Raw genomic sequence first — 18,255 nt, forward strand, 5'->3', positions numbered from 1 at the left:
ACGAAATTTCGTGTGTAACCATACAAATACATATTGGTCGCCTGCCAGTAGTTTATAGTAGCGTAGTGTGTAATTATTTTGTTTCCAAACATTGACTGGCGGAAATACAAATATTAAAGTCTTATAAACAATTGGGAAAAAAATTCTCAGAAAATATGTTCACAGGCACAAAAAAATTGGAATGTAATTGTAAAATTGCTAAGAATGGGTACGTAAAGTTGCATAATAAATAGAAATGTAATGCTCTCTCTCTCCCACACTCCCCCCCCTACCTATCTCTAAAATATATTATGTATTTATTCATTATCTAACTTTTATATGTATTTATCGCAATTTGCAATTATTTGTATGTCATTGTTGTTGGAAGAGGGCTTTTATAAGTTGTGATAACTTGTGCCAAATCCTGATGTAAATTTGTGTTGCAATAAAATGCCTTTAAACTCAGATAAAGTTATGAACAAGAAATCGTTACAATAATTCATAAAAGAGCAAATTCAGCATAAAATGAAGATTGTTTGTTTATCATTTCGGCCCATAATATTTGCATAAATTTCCGGTATTTCATTTCCAATGCAATGTTCTTACCAATAATACAAATATTTTTCCTGTATGGTTTTCTAAAAAAAATCATTATACCGAGCAACGCTTTCATTCAATATAGGACAAGGGACTAGAAAAATAGTGCGCAAAACAAGGCCATTAAAACTTTCACAGTAACGCAGAAAAGCGGCAGAAATTTTCAATCGCCAAATACGGGAAAATACTTCTTGTTACTCACATAGATTTCTTTCTTTTTCAAAACAGACATTTGCTGTGGATTCTTACATTTTTCGTCCATTAACAGGTTTTTTCGTTCTTTTCCAGAGTTCGTTTATGAAAACGGTGTGAAGACTAATGATACAAGCATAAATCCATTACTTACATATTGATCTGAAAATGCTCACTCAATCACTTACTCATCTAAATCCAAATACTTACCTTGCTAACATCAGCATGTGGAAAAAGTGTCCGTCAACTTAAACATGTACACGAAACAAATGACGTAAACGATTATTACGTGACGTCATCGAAACAGGTGTAGTAAATGTGACGTCATTGATCTAATTGGACGTCTTTAAGCATCATCTAGACTAATGCTACAGTAGGTTAACCTTATGTTCCCGGCGGCCACGGCAGCACCGTTTCTGGCCAACATGGACCGCGAGACAACGTGAAACAACGCAGGAGGACGTGATAGATAAACGTGAACGACTATGATTACTGGTGATGCTATGCCAGACTTTAAACTGTCAAAGCATTTGCCACGATCGTCCCGGTACAAACGCAACAGGACGTAATAAAACGGGATAGCACGCAAATATTCTCCATCGGGCAGTGTAAATTCATCATGCCATTTGTTCATGCATTATGCATGAGCGAGACTTCCACTGCAATCTCATTTGCTGACTGAAATGAACAGTTGTTACGCTTCTTTCGAGAAACCTCGTAATTTACCTTATGGCGTAAGCCACACACCAGAGACACCCGGTAACAATACATGCATAATATATATGAGAAAGTGTTATGATGAATTTTCAGAGGAGATTTACGCGTTATTTTTGTTGAAACGGGGCTGCTATCGTCTTAGTAATGGTACTTTGTGTGAGGATGATTTTGAAAGGAAAATTATCGCTCTTTACAACGGTTGTAATCGTTTTTGTGAAGAAGTGCTAGAAATGTGACTGTTTAGCCGATATTTAGCTAGATAGAAGTTTTATCTCTGTTTCGGGGAACTTTCTACCCTTTACGTGTATAGTGCAATGTAGAATTGGATTTTTACCGATTTTTGACCTAGACCCCTGTGCACTTCGGTGGGTCCATAATTATATAAGTTGTAACTAATTTTGCCTGTTGTCGCATACAGAGCCTTCAAATTTGCTACACATAGTCTAGTGGAGGATATTACGGTAGTGATATTAACCCCTGTAATATCAAGAATTACTGGTGATTTAAAGTGAATAGTCGGGCAAAGAAAACCAGTCTAAATGCGTTAATTGGTCTTCCAAAAGCTCTCACATATTAATACGACGGTCAAGTTTTTGCTTACGTTTCCCAGTTCTGACCATTGAAATAAAGAAAAATTGAAAGCATTGAAAGCGAGGCTGCGTGGAAATGTAACCACGGACATAGTCAGCCGGAAGGACGTTTTAGGATTCCTATACTTTAAATTAATTTCTACGTACGCAGACAGATTTTGACGAGAAATTTCATTTTTCTATTCCATAAGAAATTATACTAGATACGTTCACATCATTTTTACCGACTTTAGCCATCCTTGCCCGACTGTTCACTTTAATCTCTAATATAATTGCAACGTATTTTGGTATCAACATTGCAGTAAATGACACTCATTTTTATGTATATGGGTCACGTTCCCGTCCGGAATATCGGTCTTGTGAGTTCTTGGTGACTTGATAGTAAGATCCAATCTGTCCCCACTGGTCGACCTAGCCATATCAATCTCCCGTTAATGCTGAGATTAGGAAACGCTCATGGACTCGGAACACGGTAGGATAAATATAACGATCGGAAGTCACGATCCCCGAGTCTCCATCTTCGGTATCGCAGCTGTACGTTATATATACACTCATTAGTATCTATATCGGTCGATATTAGCCTTTGATCTTACCACCATACTAGGTCATTCTTATTACAAAACAGAAACAAAGTCTGCACCGCTATGTCATTTATCATTACGATTAAAGTTTCCATATCATCATGGTGGGAGACGTTTTAGATGTTACATCTTGTCTTGATGGATTTATAATCATTAATTTGCCAATGGTTATTCTTGCTATAGGACACACCACTAGCCTATAGTACAGCGGCTGATCTAGTAGCTAATAATTCAGCAAGTATAATTATCGTATCACTGTGTATATTATCGCCATGGAAACGGAACAGATAAGAAATTAAACTAAGCACGGACCCGTTTGACGTAAAGGCGTGTACGGTATACCCGAGGTCGTTGTAGTGTTGCATCCCATTCTTGTTAATTATTGGTCATATTTGGACAGGTGCATCACATACCGGGATTTCGTTTGGCTATACATGTACTGTATGTTGGTGTGAATTTCAAGGATTCTGCACCTAAGTAAGTATACACATTGAACATTACATAAACGAAATTGTATTGGCGTAATTCACAACTGTAAAATCAATGCTTCATTGTAGATACAATTCATCTGTGGCCTTGTTAGAGATTGATATGTGTAAAATTAATTAGAATCACGTGGATTGTTACATTGCATATGCGACCTTGATAGATATTTACAATAGGGATTTGACACATGAACTGATACATTATAGTATGACATTGTGCTGTATCATGTAAGTGTTACCTAACTTCATACGAGGTCAGTAATACATATGATACTTTAAAGTAGTTCACCTCACAGCTTACACATTTTACCTAAATCTGATTTATAATGTATCAAATATAAAGCACATTTATCATTATCCAGACCTGGTATTGGTACAAGACAGATTTCACAATTCGATCAGGATGCATTGGTTCCGCGAGGTCCACTAGTCACACGACATGTCCAGCCCCCGGGATCACCCACGGGATCCTGGTAACGAACTATGATGGTTAGCCCCATCCCCGGGCTCCTGGTTGCACTGTTTGTTTACACATCTCTCGCCATGCAATGTCACCAGCCCTTTAGATGTCTCATCGACAGGTATTCAGGTAAGATACTCACATCTTTGTATCGTCTGATTGATCTTGTATGTAAACCTACTGTAAAATGTGGCTAGAATACGTGAGAGCATGTCTTGATCGCTTCATCATTTGCTTGTAGAAGAAACGTCATCACCTTTTTAGGATAACTAACATTACTGTGACATTGGCGTATAACATGGCACGTGGCTGCTTATTGAAAACGAACTTGTTTTAGAGCAGTCAAGCGCATTTGCGAAAGAAATGTGCACTATGATTGATAAACGCGGATATAAATAAGAGCGATCCCGTGGTTCAATACCTAAATACCACGTTGTACAAAATTAACGCTGTAATGTTGGTTTTGAGATCCCAAAACGACGTGGGTAAAGTACTATTTACCGTCGATTAGTCCCACCTTCCGGTGATTATGACGTCACAAAAATCACGTCAAATGACGACGTCAAAATCAACGGAAGGTGGGACTAATCGACGGTAAATAGTACTTTACCCACGTCGTTACGGGATCTCAAAAGCCCCGTAAATAAAATCAAAGCGCTAAAATAAAGCTACCACTAAAATCAGTACGTTACAATATTTACAAACACTATGTATTCGGCACTTTGAAACCGAAAACAATATGTTACATTGTGTAGAGACTGTTCACATAACAAATTGTATATCTCAGTGCCGGGACAATTCAGGTATTTATTTACCTATAAATCACTTGGGTCAAGCAGAATCGAGTTGATCACAAGTGCCTATGTACATGTATCATAGCTGGCCTTAGGTCTTATTGGTGTTAAAGATGTCCTTTATGTGTTGTGTAGCTTGTAAGTTTTGATAAAATATGAATAAAACTGTACGCTTTAGTTCAAGCAGAGAGTGCAGCACGAGGATAAATACCTATAAATAAATAAAGAATATGTACTATTGCTATGTATATGTACATTGTAGTTACCAATGTCTAAGGTAGCGGGTATATTCAGTTGTTGACCCCGAAAGACCATGAAGGTAAAACTTATATTGAACGTCAGTACACTTCGCTTTTCATGTTTTTAATAGACACGGAGGTTATAGCAGTTCATAGCAATTGTAAGTTTTAGCGACGTAGCGTCATTGCTTCCAACCGCAATGATATTTTTCCGATAAGTCTTAAAAGAACCATGGATTTCTTTTGAAATTACTGGGTTTTGTTTTTAATTCTCAGAAACCTTGCATTGCAGATTACAACACTGTAGCGGACTGTTTACTTGGAACTAGAAGCTCTGAACTGACCAGCTTCCAAAAGAATATTGTGTCTTGTGAAGGAAACCAATATTTTAACGACGAGACACCAATACAGCATACCAACAACGAAAAACCGAGTCCACGAAACAAACTTCGCAGAAAACTAAAGGGTTCGAAACGCCAGAAAAGGAAGAAAAAACGAAAATCACGCCGAAGGCGACGTCCTTAATGGACCCTGGTGCTGATTTATACGCTGGGAGAGGATGACGTGTTTCTATTAACAGCCTTTTCATTACAACTGTTTACATTAAAGTGGCCAAATGCAGATAGGGGTCTAAATCATTTTGTGAAGTATATCGATTCCGTGGACGTGGTAGTGGCGCTTTTGATATAAAACAAATCAATATTTGGCAGTGAAAACATAAACAAAATCTACACAACGTACAGCATGGAAGTTCCGCTAACTTGATGCCATTTACCAAATTAAGGCAAGCGTTGATGTTCCAGTTATGTTGACGCAGCATGACATATTCACTTTGTGTTAACTGTATAACCGGAACGTCTTTTATTCATTGACCAAGACTCGACAACAGGGAGGTGATACTAGCAATTCCTCATCAATATTGACATTTACTCATCATTTAAGCGTGGTTCTCGACCATAATGTCTGACAAGATATTACTACATTGTGTATTTTCCATTACACTATATAGTGTTACTGTATTGCCTAACATATTCCGAATGATTTTGGACATACCACACAAAGGTTTGTGGTTTTACATTATATATGTGTCTTAGCCGCCGCAGCACAAATATGGTCTTCATATCTATGTGATTACGTCAGATGTCTTACAAACGTCTGTGTGTATAAGCCACAGTTTTGTAGCGTTTTTAATGGCTTTGATTACTATATAGATATATACATCAGCGGGAAGAACATATTTTTCCAAAACATGCCAGTCGACTGGTCAGCCCATTTCTTATATTGGAAGTTACCTTGCTGACTGTCGACTTTCATGATCATTCCCAAAGGCGTATTGACCGTCAGTGTACTGACTGCCGACTCTCATGATCATTCCCATAGGCTTATTGACCGTCAGTGTACTGACTGTCGACTCTCATGATCATTCCCAACGGCTTATTGACCGTTGGTGTACTGACTGTCGACTCTCATGATCATTCTCAAAGGCTTATTGACTGTCAGTGTACTGACTGTCGACTCTCATGATCATTCCCTATAGGCTTATTGACCGTCAGTGTACTGACTGTCAGTGTACTGACTGTCGACTCTCATGATCATTCCCATAGGCTTATTGACCGTCAGTGTACTGACTGTCGACTCTCATGAACATTCCTAACGGCTTATTGACCGTCAGCGTACTGACTGTCGACTCTCATGATCATTCCCATAGGCTTATTGACTGTCAGTGTACTGACTTGCTCGACTTCCTCATGATATTCCCATGACTGCCGGCGACTCTCATGATCATTCCCATATATTGACCGTCAGTGTACTGACTGTCGACTCTCATGATCATTCCCAACGGCTTATTGACCGTCAGCGTACTGACTGTCGACTCTCATGATCATTCCCAACGGCGTATTGACCATCAGTGTACTGACTGTCGACTCTCATGATCATTCCTCAAGGCTTATTGACCGTCAGTGTACTGACTGTCGACTCTCATGACCATTCCTAACAGCTTATTGACCGTCAGCGTACTGACTGCCGACTCTCATGATCATTCCCATAGGCTTATTGACCGTCAGTGTACTGACTGTCGACTCTCATGATCATTCCCAACGGCTTATTGACCGTCAGCGTACTGACTGTCGACTCTCATGATCATTCCCAACGGCGTATTGACCATCAGTGTACTGCCTGCTGACTCTCATGGCCATTCCCAACGGCTTATTGACCGTCAGTGTACTGACTGTCGACTCTCATGATCATTCCCAAAGGCTTATTGACCGTCAGTGTAATGACTGTCAACTCTCATGATCATTCCCAACGGCTTATTGACCGTCAGTGTAATGACTGTCAACTCTCATGATCATTCCCAACGGCTTATTGACCGTCAGTGTACTGACTGTCGACTCTCATGATCATTCCTAACGGCTTATTGACCGTCAGCATACTGACTGTCGACTCATGATCATTCCCAAAAGCTTATTGACAGTCAGTGTACTGACTGTCGACTCTCATGATCATTCCAAACGGCTTATTGACCATCAGCGTACTGACTGTCGACTCTCATGATCATTCCCAAAGGCTTATTGACCGTCAGTGTACTGACTGTCGACTCTCATGATCATTCCCAACGGCTTATTGACCGTCAGCGTACTGACTGTCGACTCTCATGGCCATTCCCAACGGCTTATTGACCGTCAGTGTACTGGCTGTCGACTCTCATGATCATTCCCAACGGCTTATTGACCGTCAGTGTCAACTCTTATGATCATTCCCAAAGGCTTATTGACCGTCAGCGTACTGACTGTCGACTCTCATGATCATTCCCAAAGGCTTATTGACCGTCACTGTCAACTCTCATTATCATTCCCAAAGGCTTATTGACCGTCACTGTCGACTCTCATGATCATTTCCAAAGGCTTATTGAACGTCAGCGTACTGACTGTCAACTCTCATGATCATTCCCAAAGGCTTATTGACCGTCACTGTCAACTCTCATTATTATTCCCAAAGGCTTATTGACCGTCACTGTCGACTCTCATGATCATTCCCAAAGGCTTATTGACCGTCACTGTCAACTCTCATGATCATTCCCAAAGGCTTATTGACCGTCACTGTCAACTCTCATGATCATTCCCAAAGGCTTATTGACCGTCACTGTCGACTCTCATGATCATTCCCAAAGGCTTATTGACCGTCACTGTCAACTCTCATGATCATTCCCAAAGGCTTATTGACCGTCACTGTCAACTCTCATGATCATTCCCAAAGATTTATTGACCATCACTGTCAACTCTCATGATCATTCCCAAAGGCTTATTGACCGTCACTGTCGACTCTCATGATCATTCCCAAAGGCTTATTGACGTCAGCGTACTGACTGTCAACTCTCATGACCATTCTCAAAGGCTTATTGACCGTCACTGTCGACTCTCATGATCATTCCCAAAGGGTTATTGACCGTCAGCCTGCTGACTGTCGACTCTCATGATCATTCCCAACGGCTTATTGACCGTCAGCGTGCTGACTGTCGACTCTCATGATCATTCCCAACGGCTTATTGACCGTCAGTGTCGACTCTCATGATCATTCCCAAAGGCTTATTGGCCGTCAGCGTTGGGTAAGTTAGAGGTAAAAGTTTGACACAAAAGTGTCTTGTCGTACTATATCTCTAACTTGTTGGAGTAGAATAACATCATGATGTACATGTAACAGCCAATTACTAATACGTGTTCACTCTGGTACACTCTGGTACACTCTGATCATAGTGTAAGATGAAAGCGAATAGATAAAGTGCGTTTCTCGTAAAAGATCAATATATTTTATAGTTTATAAAAGCAATGAAGTAGGTATAATTCTCATGGTTAGTGACATCCACATCCTCTTGACCTGTCATCCGCAGAACACTGTATCCATGCATCCGCAACACACTGCTTCTCTTTCATGTATATTTTGGTACCAACTGTAGTGAAAATGGTTTTGCTGTCGACATTTGGAACATTTTTCACAAATATGAATTGCAAGACTTCTTGTACCAATTCTTGCAAGATGAGATTCTCCCTGTGAAGCATTATTGGAAACATCTTTGTCCTTGTTGGCGAGTACACCTCACAGTGGAGTGAACGCCTCACTGTCTGTGAGGAGTTTAAGAGGTTAAAAAACCTCCAGTGTGATATGCGACCTTCGCCGATATGGTTCTTATCTAAATGTTACCCATGTCTTGATAGAACGTTTAAAATGTTGCTAAGCTATGGTGCATTTCACCTAATTGCGAACTATCTTGTGTCCAGTGTAATAATTATGTATACGATGCAGTGGCACATTCTTTGCTAGACTGTCGTAGTTGCGCATTGCTATCTCAGAGACTCTCCTTGACGTTTTTTTCCCACGAAGATAGTCAAGGCTACCCAGTACAAGTTTACACCTTTCTAACCAACTCCTCAAGGGAAGTTCAGATCTCAATGCTCCTCGGTAGTCTACCAGCCACATTGAAAGATATTTTTTATTGATGAGGACCGATGCTTTGTGTCATTTGTTAAAGAATGCTGTATTTATTCCGATAAAGCTTCACAGCTAACGTTTAACTAGTAAGGGCATGTCTCAATGCATCCTAAACTTTGTGGTTTTTTCCCTTTTTTGTGTGTGGTTTTTCCTCCTATTTTATAGTAATCACTTATTATTTTGATTGTTCTGCACTGTACCAATGTTCTCCTTATTTACCTAAAGTTTTTGTTGTTTTCCTGTTCATCATAATATAATACTTTCATTGTAACTCTTCAAATTTTGGAGGAATAAAGACATGAATGAATGAATCCGCAGAACACTGTATCCATGCATCCGCAACACAGCCAATGGATGCCATGCATTTTATCAACCTGAAACACACTTTATCCATCCACTTTCATTTTACCGGAATACCCATATGATCAGCTTAATGTATAAAACATAAATTTGCATTCATGTAAAAGACAATTTATTTCAAACACATAAAAACTGAACATTTTATTGAGTCAAAACATTTACAATAATAACTTAAAAGTCGCCACACTTATCACCATATATACAAAATTAACATATTCCTTATATCATATACCTGCATAGTAAAATCTAGAGCATACAAATTAGGAGAAAAATAATTTATTGCTTCCAAAAAGCACCATTCTGTATTTTATTGGCAATGGAAAGCTGCATGGCAATGCTACCTCTATAATTTAAATGCAATAAGAAGCGTTCTTAGATTAGTATGGTAACAATGTTATGAGAATGTATAGAAGGTACTAAAACTTTTCCCTTTCTTTTAAATATAGGACTTCATCACTTTTCAATAGATTGGATAATATATGACTGAGTGATGTCTTTTTTCATCCAAAATAATTCAGTTAAAGTATTTATGGGACCTACCTAAACAGTTCTGGACACTGATTTTCCAGTGGGTGGGACCCACCAAAATTTCGAGAAACATCTATATTTCTTTGTAAGTCTGTGACTCATGAAAATTTAACCAATTATGTTGTGGACTCATCTTAAAAATCACACATAAATTGCTGATCATTTATTGTAACAAAACTCCCGCCACTATTTAGGAACAGCACAAACAATATTTTCTAAAAAAGGAATTTGCTTAAATCCCGTTTAAGGCCCACTACCTTAAAAGAATGGTTCAGTGATGGACAGACGGACGGAAGGAAGGAAGGACTGACACACGACGGACCACAAACGAAAGGCGATTTGAATAGCCCACCATCTGATGATGGTGGGCTAAAAATCAGTATGTTTTTTAAACATGACAGGAAGGTAGTTTGAGCATGTGGAGACAATTTTTGATACAGATTATATTTACTAAATTAGGTTGTATATCTTCATGTCATTCAGGGATACATACATGTACATCAAGAAATACATATGTGGAATATATAGAACTTTAATTAAATTACAGTAGAAAGTTTAAAATTTGAATATCGTACTCGACCTAATAAGTGCCAAGGGTGTCTAAATAATTAAATAAAAATAAAATGAAAAGATGTGCTTAATAAGACAAAATAATTGCAAAACTATACAGTTTTTAGTCTTATTAATTTATGCCAAAGCAATTGAAATTGAGGCCTCAAAAGGAGGGAGGGGCGCTTCTATGGACATGGGCGCTTATTGGGTCGAATATGGTTATTGAATATTGAATCTTTTACTTAAAGTATACACAATGTATGAGAATTCTGGATACTGAATCCTTAAGTTAGGTTAACAAAACAATAATATAGAGTGCTACCAAGGTAATTAAAACTTACCCTGTTACCTGTTCTACACTTTGTGTAAAAGTTTTCCATGTCCCAATCACATACGTATGTATATAACAATCTGTTCAAGAGATAACATCCTCATGTTCAAAAGACCAATATGTTAAATACTAGCACTTTTTTGATGATTGTGGTTACTTTGGTTAAAAGAATTAAAAAAAAATCAAGATATGTAAAGTAAAATATCCCTTCAAAGTTAATTTTTGTCTCAATATATTTTCTTTAATAGTTAAAAATAAATACTAGTATCATTTATACAACTATTTCTATTCATTCATTGATATACTATCAATAACATTGTACAATTAGTCAAGTATTAGTGTTGGGAATCGGTTGTAAAATGGTAATCGATCATCGGTTTAGGACAATTTACTAATTATCGATTTTATAATCGGATACTATTTATAGAAAGCTCTACTATATTTATATATTTCACCTTTTAGTTTTTCTGAAGAATTTTAGAAAGATATCCACTGAACCAACAGTCATGAAGAAGTATTTTTTTGAATTCAAATTCTTGAGTATCTATGATGTTTAAAATATTTTGATATGTGATTTTGCACTGATATATAACATAATAAAGGTTCAGAACAGTATAAGATAAGCATGAGTTATCTCCCATTTTAGTAATCGATTATTACCTTTCATAATCGATAGTCTTTGGAATCATAATCGATTGATCATCGATTAAAATCGAGAATCGGTCCAACACTATCAAGTATATTAACTATATGTACAACAAACAGGTACATGTGATATCAATTCTGACTTCTTTTTATGTTTTCTTCAACTACATATTTTCTATGTACTGAACAAATAATGAATTAGAATCAACTAGAATTTTTTTTTGACGTTAACGATAAATTTTGAAAAGTTTAACCAGGATTTGATCAAATAATTCATGGAAGAACTAATATCCATGTACAAATGTATATATCAAAAATGCATTGCTTCAAGCTAAGGCAGAAACCTTAAATTATCTTGAATGAAAGTTTGGGTAATAATATATGCTTGTTGGCATCATATTAATTAGTTAATGATAATTAAATATATCAGGTTTTTCAATGTAATCCTCACATTCCCTCAATCATTAACAATGGAAGACTTGAAATCAAATCACTACAAAAACATTTGAACATTCAGACTAAAAGAGAATTTTGACACTACGAATCGGCTCTGTACCTTTTTAAAATCATGCTCATGACTTTTTCTTTTCCGATTCACTATCAATGGTTCCATTCTCATGTCTCTCCTCTTGTTGATCCTTGACGAACAAGCTGAACAGACACTGGAGTAAGTACACCATCAGTCTGAAAAGGAACAGACAGAATAGTCCTCCCAGTATAATCACAAGGAGGCCGGACACCAAAGTTAACTCTACCGTCACCGACATGGTCCTGGAGCTGGGTGTCACATATAATGTACTTAAAATCTGGATGAATGTGTCAATATAAATATCTCTGTTTATATCATACAGCAGGTCAGAAATTACAATCACGAGTGTGTCAGGAATCTATAAAAGTAATACATGGCAGGTCCAGTATCATTAGATGTCAGTCTTATAGTCGGAATCTAATGATGATGTAGAGATGGAAGTTGATAGAGTACTTTGCGACCTTTTTCCTCACCCATGGCAGTGCCATACACAAAGCTATAACAGCAGATTCAGGGTTCCAGTCATAAAGATGATTCAATAATGCCATCGTCACAGCTAAAAACTCCAGTCTTAACATGCAATTTAGATTTCTTGTATTTGTTTAAAATCATCGATTGCTAAGGGATGGGCATGTTTTTATCATTCAGCTATGCTTCTCAGTATGGATAAATCGTTCAAACTGACTGCCCATTTCTTCTGATCTTTTCTCAAAATTATACAGGAAAAAATCCAGCTTGAGCATCAAGATATTTGGACATGCAGCTTTAATTTCTGGAAAAAAAAGATACATGTACAGTTGGTAGTAGACTAAAGGTTACACCCTTGTGCACACGGAGTGGACGAGGTTTAGACTACAGGTAGACACGGAGTGCACGAGGTTTAGACTACAGGTAGACACGGAGTGCACAAGATTTTAGACTACAGGTAGACACGGAGTGCACAAGATTTAGACTACAGGTAGACACGGAGTGCACTGCGTGTGAACACGGTGTCCACTACAGGTGGACATCGTGTCCAGGTACATTGAGACCTAGACAGACAAGGTGATGTGTTACAGTTAGGGATCGGGGAAGAATAAGTTCTTCAATTTGAAATAATACATAATTATAATTTTTAAGTGTTTATTTTTTTTAATTACAACATCTACAATTTAATGTACAGTATATATAACTATATAATACAATATTTTTTTAGTATACATGAATAAAACCTTTTCACTGCAAAAGTAATAAAGATTGATTTATATTCATTAAGTATATGTCTTTTTAATTTTATATCTGTAGTTTCCATTTCTTATGTTAAATTGTCTATATTACGTTTTCAAAAGTAAATGTTTTATGGGTAAATTGCATTAAATATATATATCATTTACATCAAGCATTTTCACAAGTCAAAAACAACTTTGAATTGCAGCAAAAATCAGTCCTAATGTGCTTTTGAGACACTTTTTCTTTTATAATAAGCTATCAGTAATACAATCATATACCGGGTAATACATAGCTTTTTAACAAAAAGATTTGGTGCCTATCAATCAGTTGTCTAGCGATACCCTTGTAGATCGTCTTTCATTAAAATATATACACTTTTATAATATTTTTCTTGCTATTTTAAGTTCTAAAAGTATTGTACGTAAAAATAGCTTAATTACATATTCTTCTTTATTAAAAACTGAACGTCTTTAAAAGATCATGCAGAATTAAATCCACTTCAAACTATATGACGTCCTCCACTAATTGGTGGCTAGTCTACCTACAAGTACCCAATTCAGCTTGTTTTGATTCTTAATTACCGGTACACACAATAAGTTTATGATCCCAACCCCACAAGTTATCTTGATCGTATATTGCGTCATGGTCCAATAATTATAACTTGTCAAACATACAGGTAAGCCACAGTATCCAGCTATACAGGTGCCTCAAGGTGACCATCGATAGATGGCCAGAGGGCAGAATCGTTACCTTCTGTGTTTGCACGGCTTTATGAGAATGGGGGCAGTATCTTTATATAAGATGTGATTTTAGAATTGTTTCTATGGAAGTTTGTTAAGACAAACAAATATACTTTACCGTTTAAAAAAATCATATAGGTTTAATGAGTTTGAAACACATAAGTACCATTCTTATTGGATACATGTACATGCTTGTTGTAGAGCCTGGGTAAACATGTACACCGGTTCCCGGGTGGGGGGGGGGGGTGTAGATTGGGATGAGGGATGAGGTAAAAACTTGTTGAAAACACCTCAATTATTGTCATGACAGGCAGCCGTGAAGTGGAGCTGACGGTAGCTGTACAATGCGTAAATCATGCATGTCTGTCACAACCTTGAATTTACCAATAATACATATATATATTTTTAATCAAAATTAATGTAGATAAGGTACTTATTCAACATTGTAATATGGTATTTTATATACATAGTCATGATAATCAGGTTTCTGATATATGTAGTAAGTGTAAAAAAATAAATTAATGAAAAGATATTGGATGAAATATGATATTCCAATAATCTTGAAATAAATGTTTTAGTTAACTATACACTTGGTATTTAGATTATTTTTAATTTTAATATATAAAGCTTCATTAACAAATAAATTAAAATGCACTACCAGTTAAAACACATATCCCTATTGACTAGCATTGTTGTATAACTGTACGTATTTGTGTGATGAATACAATGTATGCATGTAGAGAGGCTGCCACCTAAGTACAGCATGCTATAAATGGACCTCCTGGGGTTGGGATAAGGTACTACATGTATACAGGTGTTTGTTAGTCTGTGATACACTTGACTGAACATATTCAAGGGTGCCCAAAGAAGGCCCCAGGCCCCTGGCCCCACTCTGACCAATGTTAGGTAATTTGGAACAGTATGAAGTCCAAGTGACCATGGCAACTGCAGTCCTAGCCTAGGGGTCTACCTTTCGAGCAGGCAAATTTAATTATAAGTGAACAATATACTACATGTATGGATCATACATTAATATATATATTGTTATCATATAACTCACGCGGTTTGTAAAAGAAGGTCAGAATAGGATATTGTCAAATTATCAAGGTTTCTAGAATTAAAATAATTATGACAAAATCAGAATCTAATCAACAACTATGAATCTACAGTTTAAACGGATAGAAGTTGGATTTATTTTGATTCTGTCTGTTTGATTTGTTATCAGACATTTGACCTACATTTTAGCGATCGGTCCTTTGAACAGTGTTGGTGCTCACGAGCAGCCACATGCCCGATACTAAATTTTTGCTTTCTTAAGCCAGTGCTTACAGGTTCCTCAATCGGTTGAGTGTAATAAAGTGTAATTTCTGATGCCGATTTTTAACGTCTATGGACGATTTCTCATTTTTCCAATGCTTTGCAACGCGCCAGGTTCATGTAGCAAATGTATACGTATTATACAAACTATTTCGCGCACCTTGCCGTTTAGAAAACTATATTCCATACATACATAGTTAAACATTTTATGAAGAATTTAATGTGTTTATGTTTATATGTCCTTGCTTTTATTATGTCCATCAATATATTCTTTTTAATCAAAATAATTTGCCGATCAAAATATCTCTTTGGCGACGATTTGCTTATACTAAAAATCTTACTCCACGCAAGGTTCATCACTTTATGCGTACGAAAAAGAATTTCATCTTTAAACTACTTATCACTAGCTAAGAAAGATAGTTTTTACTGGGAACTATCCATTGATGAGACATAACCAGTATGTGGTTTACCGTACGCAGTTAATTTGCTTTTATAAATTCTATAATTAACGTCCTCATTTATAAATTAAATTGTATGATAATATATATTGATACATTTTACTTTATATGTATCTATTCAAATAAACATTACACTACGAATGATTTCCAGTAATTAACGGCAATTTTTATGTATCAATAAATATTATGTTTCGATCTGATCGCAATAACTATTTCTATCTGTCAAAGTCCATATAGACTGCAGATTCAGTACATATTTTCTCATATTTCTGTGGCACATCATCTAGTCTGTCTGTGGTCTGGATGTAGTGGATATTTTACCTGGACACGATGTCCACCTGTAGTGGACACCGCGTGTTCACACGTAGTGCACTCCGTGTCTACCTGTAGTCTAAATCTTGTGCACTCCGTGTCTACCTGTAGTCTAAACCTCGTGCACTCCGTGTCTACCTGTAGTCTAAACCTCGTGCACTCCGTGTCTACCTGTAGTCTAAACCTCGTGCACTCCGTGTCCACTCGTAGTTCACACCGTGTGCACAATATGTAACCTTTAGTCTACTACCAACTGTAGCTAAATTAATTAAGTTCTATAGTTATCTTACATATTTCTACAGGAAAACACTCCAGACAATTCTCTTCCATTTGAGAGATTTTAGTTTAAATGTTTTTTGTTAACTGTTAGTGTTGTTAGGTTTATTCACTTTATTGCTACATGTACATGTATTGTGAATCATATTTTTCACTTTTGTAATTATACACTGAAGATATACATTGTATATTGAAATCTGAACACTTGTACATGGATGTTTCAAAGTCAAATAATGGAGGATTATATAAAAAAATAATAAACCGATGTTGAAGAGAAATGTATAAATGACCTGCGATGTTGCATAATTCTGAATTTGACATTTCTGCCTACATGTAGTGTATTGTGCATCAAGGGAGATAACTCCCAAATTCACAAAAGCTTCAAATGTTTGTGAATTCGAATGGATTCATGCACTTGTACTCTTAGCATAAGACATATATATATATGACATATCATGTAATATGAACTTATCATAATTAGAAACCCCTGTTATTTACAGGAAGGCGATCACATATACCATTACAATAAGGGATGGCACAGACAACTGTCACATCAGTATTGTCAGTAAATTATTGTTGTGGCTGATAAACGCATTCGCTGCCACTGTCTCCAGTAGTCTTCATTGGCATTGCTTACGGATAAAACTTTGAATTCACAGTGAAACCAAGCAATCGTAGTAAACTATCAGTTAACAGAACGATCTGTGTAAAATTGACTTTGTTACTCACCGGGTAACTTTTCTATCCCGCCATATTTATTTTGATTAGAGGGATTCCGAAAATTCTAGGAGTGAGTAATAAAAGAAACAAAAAAAAAAAAAGGTCCGGAATTATAATTTTAGATAATATTAGTAAACGTAAGGTGATTTAGATACGCATGAGAAATATCATTCTCGATACTCCATTAACATCTTATCCACCACTCTGGGAATATGTCATAGCAAAAATGAATTAAGACAGAATAACATCAGTAGTGCAGTAAACCCCTGGGATATCAACGGTGGAGAAATATCTTGTTTTTGCATGGCCACTTTGTCTTTGAAGTACAAATCATGGACAAAAAGATATAATACAATATCTTATATTCAGCTTATAGCGTTTGATAGTTATCAAAGTATCTGCCTCACGTTAAAGGCGATAAAACATATTTTAAATATGGTACTTTTGTGTAGGTATTCATTTGTTTAATGTGATGCACTTGATGAATTTCAACAAAAATACAGGTTGTATTTGACTTTTTAAGATACACATTTCACGTTGTCACTGGTTAATGGTTAACGTGAAGATAGTGAACGCATATTTTTGTGTCTCTATAACATAAAAGAATATTTGTATTAATCCTATTAAATCACCCAATCAGAAGCGACGTTACAAATGGTGACGTCATTTTTCGCTAAATGTGATCGTTTTAAAATTGTTTGTTGCGAGTACGCATGTGCTTGCGGATATTCTAAAGACGCAGAACAATAGTACACCCACGTTCACCCTCTCATCATATCGTCACAATGGATACATTCACAGAAATCTGCGAATCGGTAATAGTTTATATAATTATGGACCCACCAGTTTGCCCATCTTTTGTGTAACTTACCGTGCATGCCATGGGGTGTGGAATGTGTGCGTGTTATGGGAGACTGCAGTATGTTCATGTTGTGACGCTTCAGAACTCGTGCCTATTTTATAGTACTATCTCAGTGAAGTATACCACCAGACATAGAACATGTGTAGTCCATCCATTAAACTAACAACTCGCAAACCAACCAGTCGTCCCACTCCCTTTATGCTGAGCACTAAAACGGAACAGAAACTACCACCTCTTGCCGAAAACACAGAACTCAGATATTTCCTCAAAAGTGCGATCCCTTCAACTCAAGGT

At 36.7% G+C, this 18,255-nt stretch overlaps 1 long non-coding RNA gene across 1 annotated transcript; it reads right to left on the reverse strand.

The window, feature by feature from the left end:
• Positions 1–9,577: 9,577 nt before the first annotated feature.
• LOC138333008 (uncharacterized) lies at positions 9,578–17,163 on the reverse strand. The gene is made up of 2 exons (XR_011209925.1): positions 17,109–17,163; positions 9,578–12,839 (listed from the first exon to the last, which is right to left on the reverse strand). It is a non-coding gene; the product is annotated as an uncharacterized lncRNA (long non-coding RNA).
• Between the last annotated feature and the right edge of the window lie 1,092 nt (positions 17,164–18,255).

This window comes from Argopecten irradians, chromosome 10, assembly GCF_041381155.1.
Source record: "Argopecten irradians isolate NY chromosome 10, Ai_NY, whole genome shotgun sequence".
In the NCBI taxonomy this organism is placed as follows: Eukaryota; Metazoa; Mollusca; class Bivalvia; order Pectinida; family Pectinidae; genus Argopecten; species Argopecten irradians.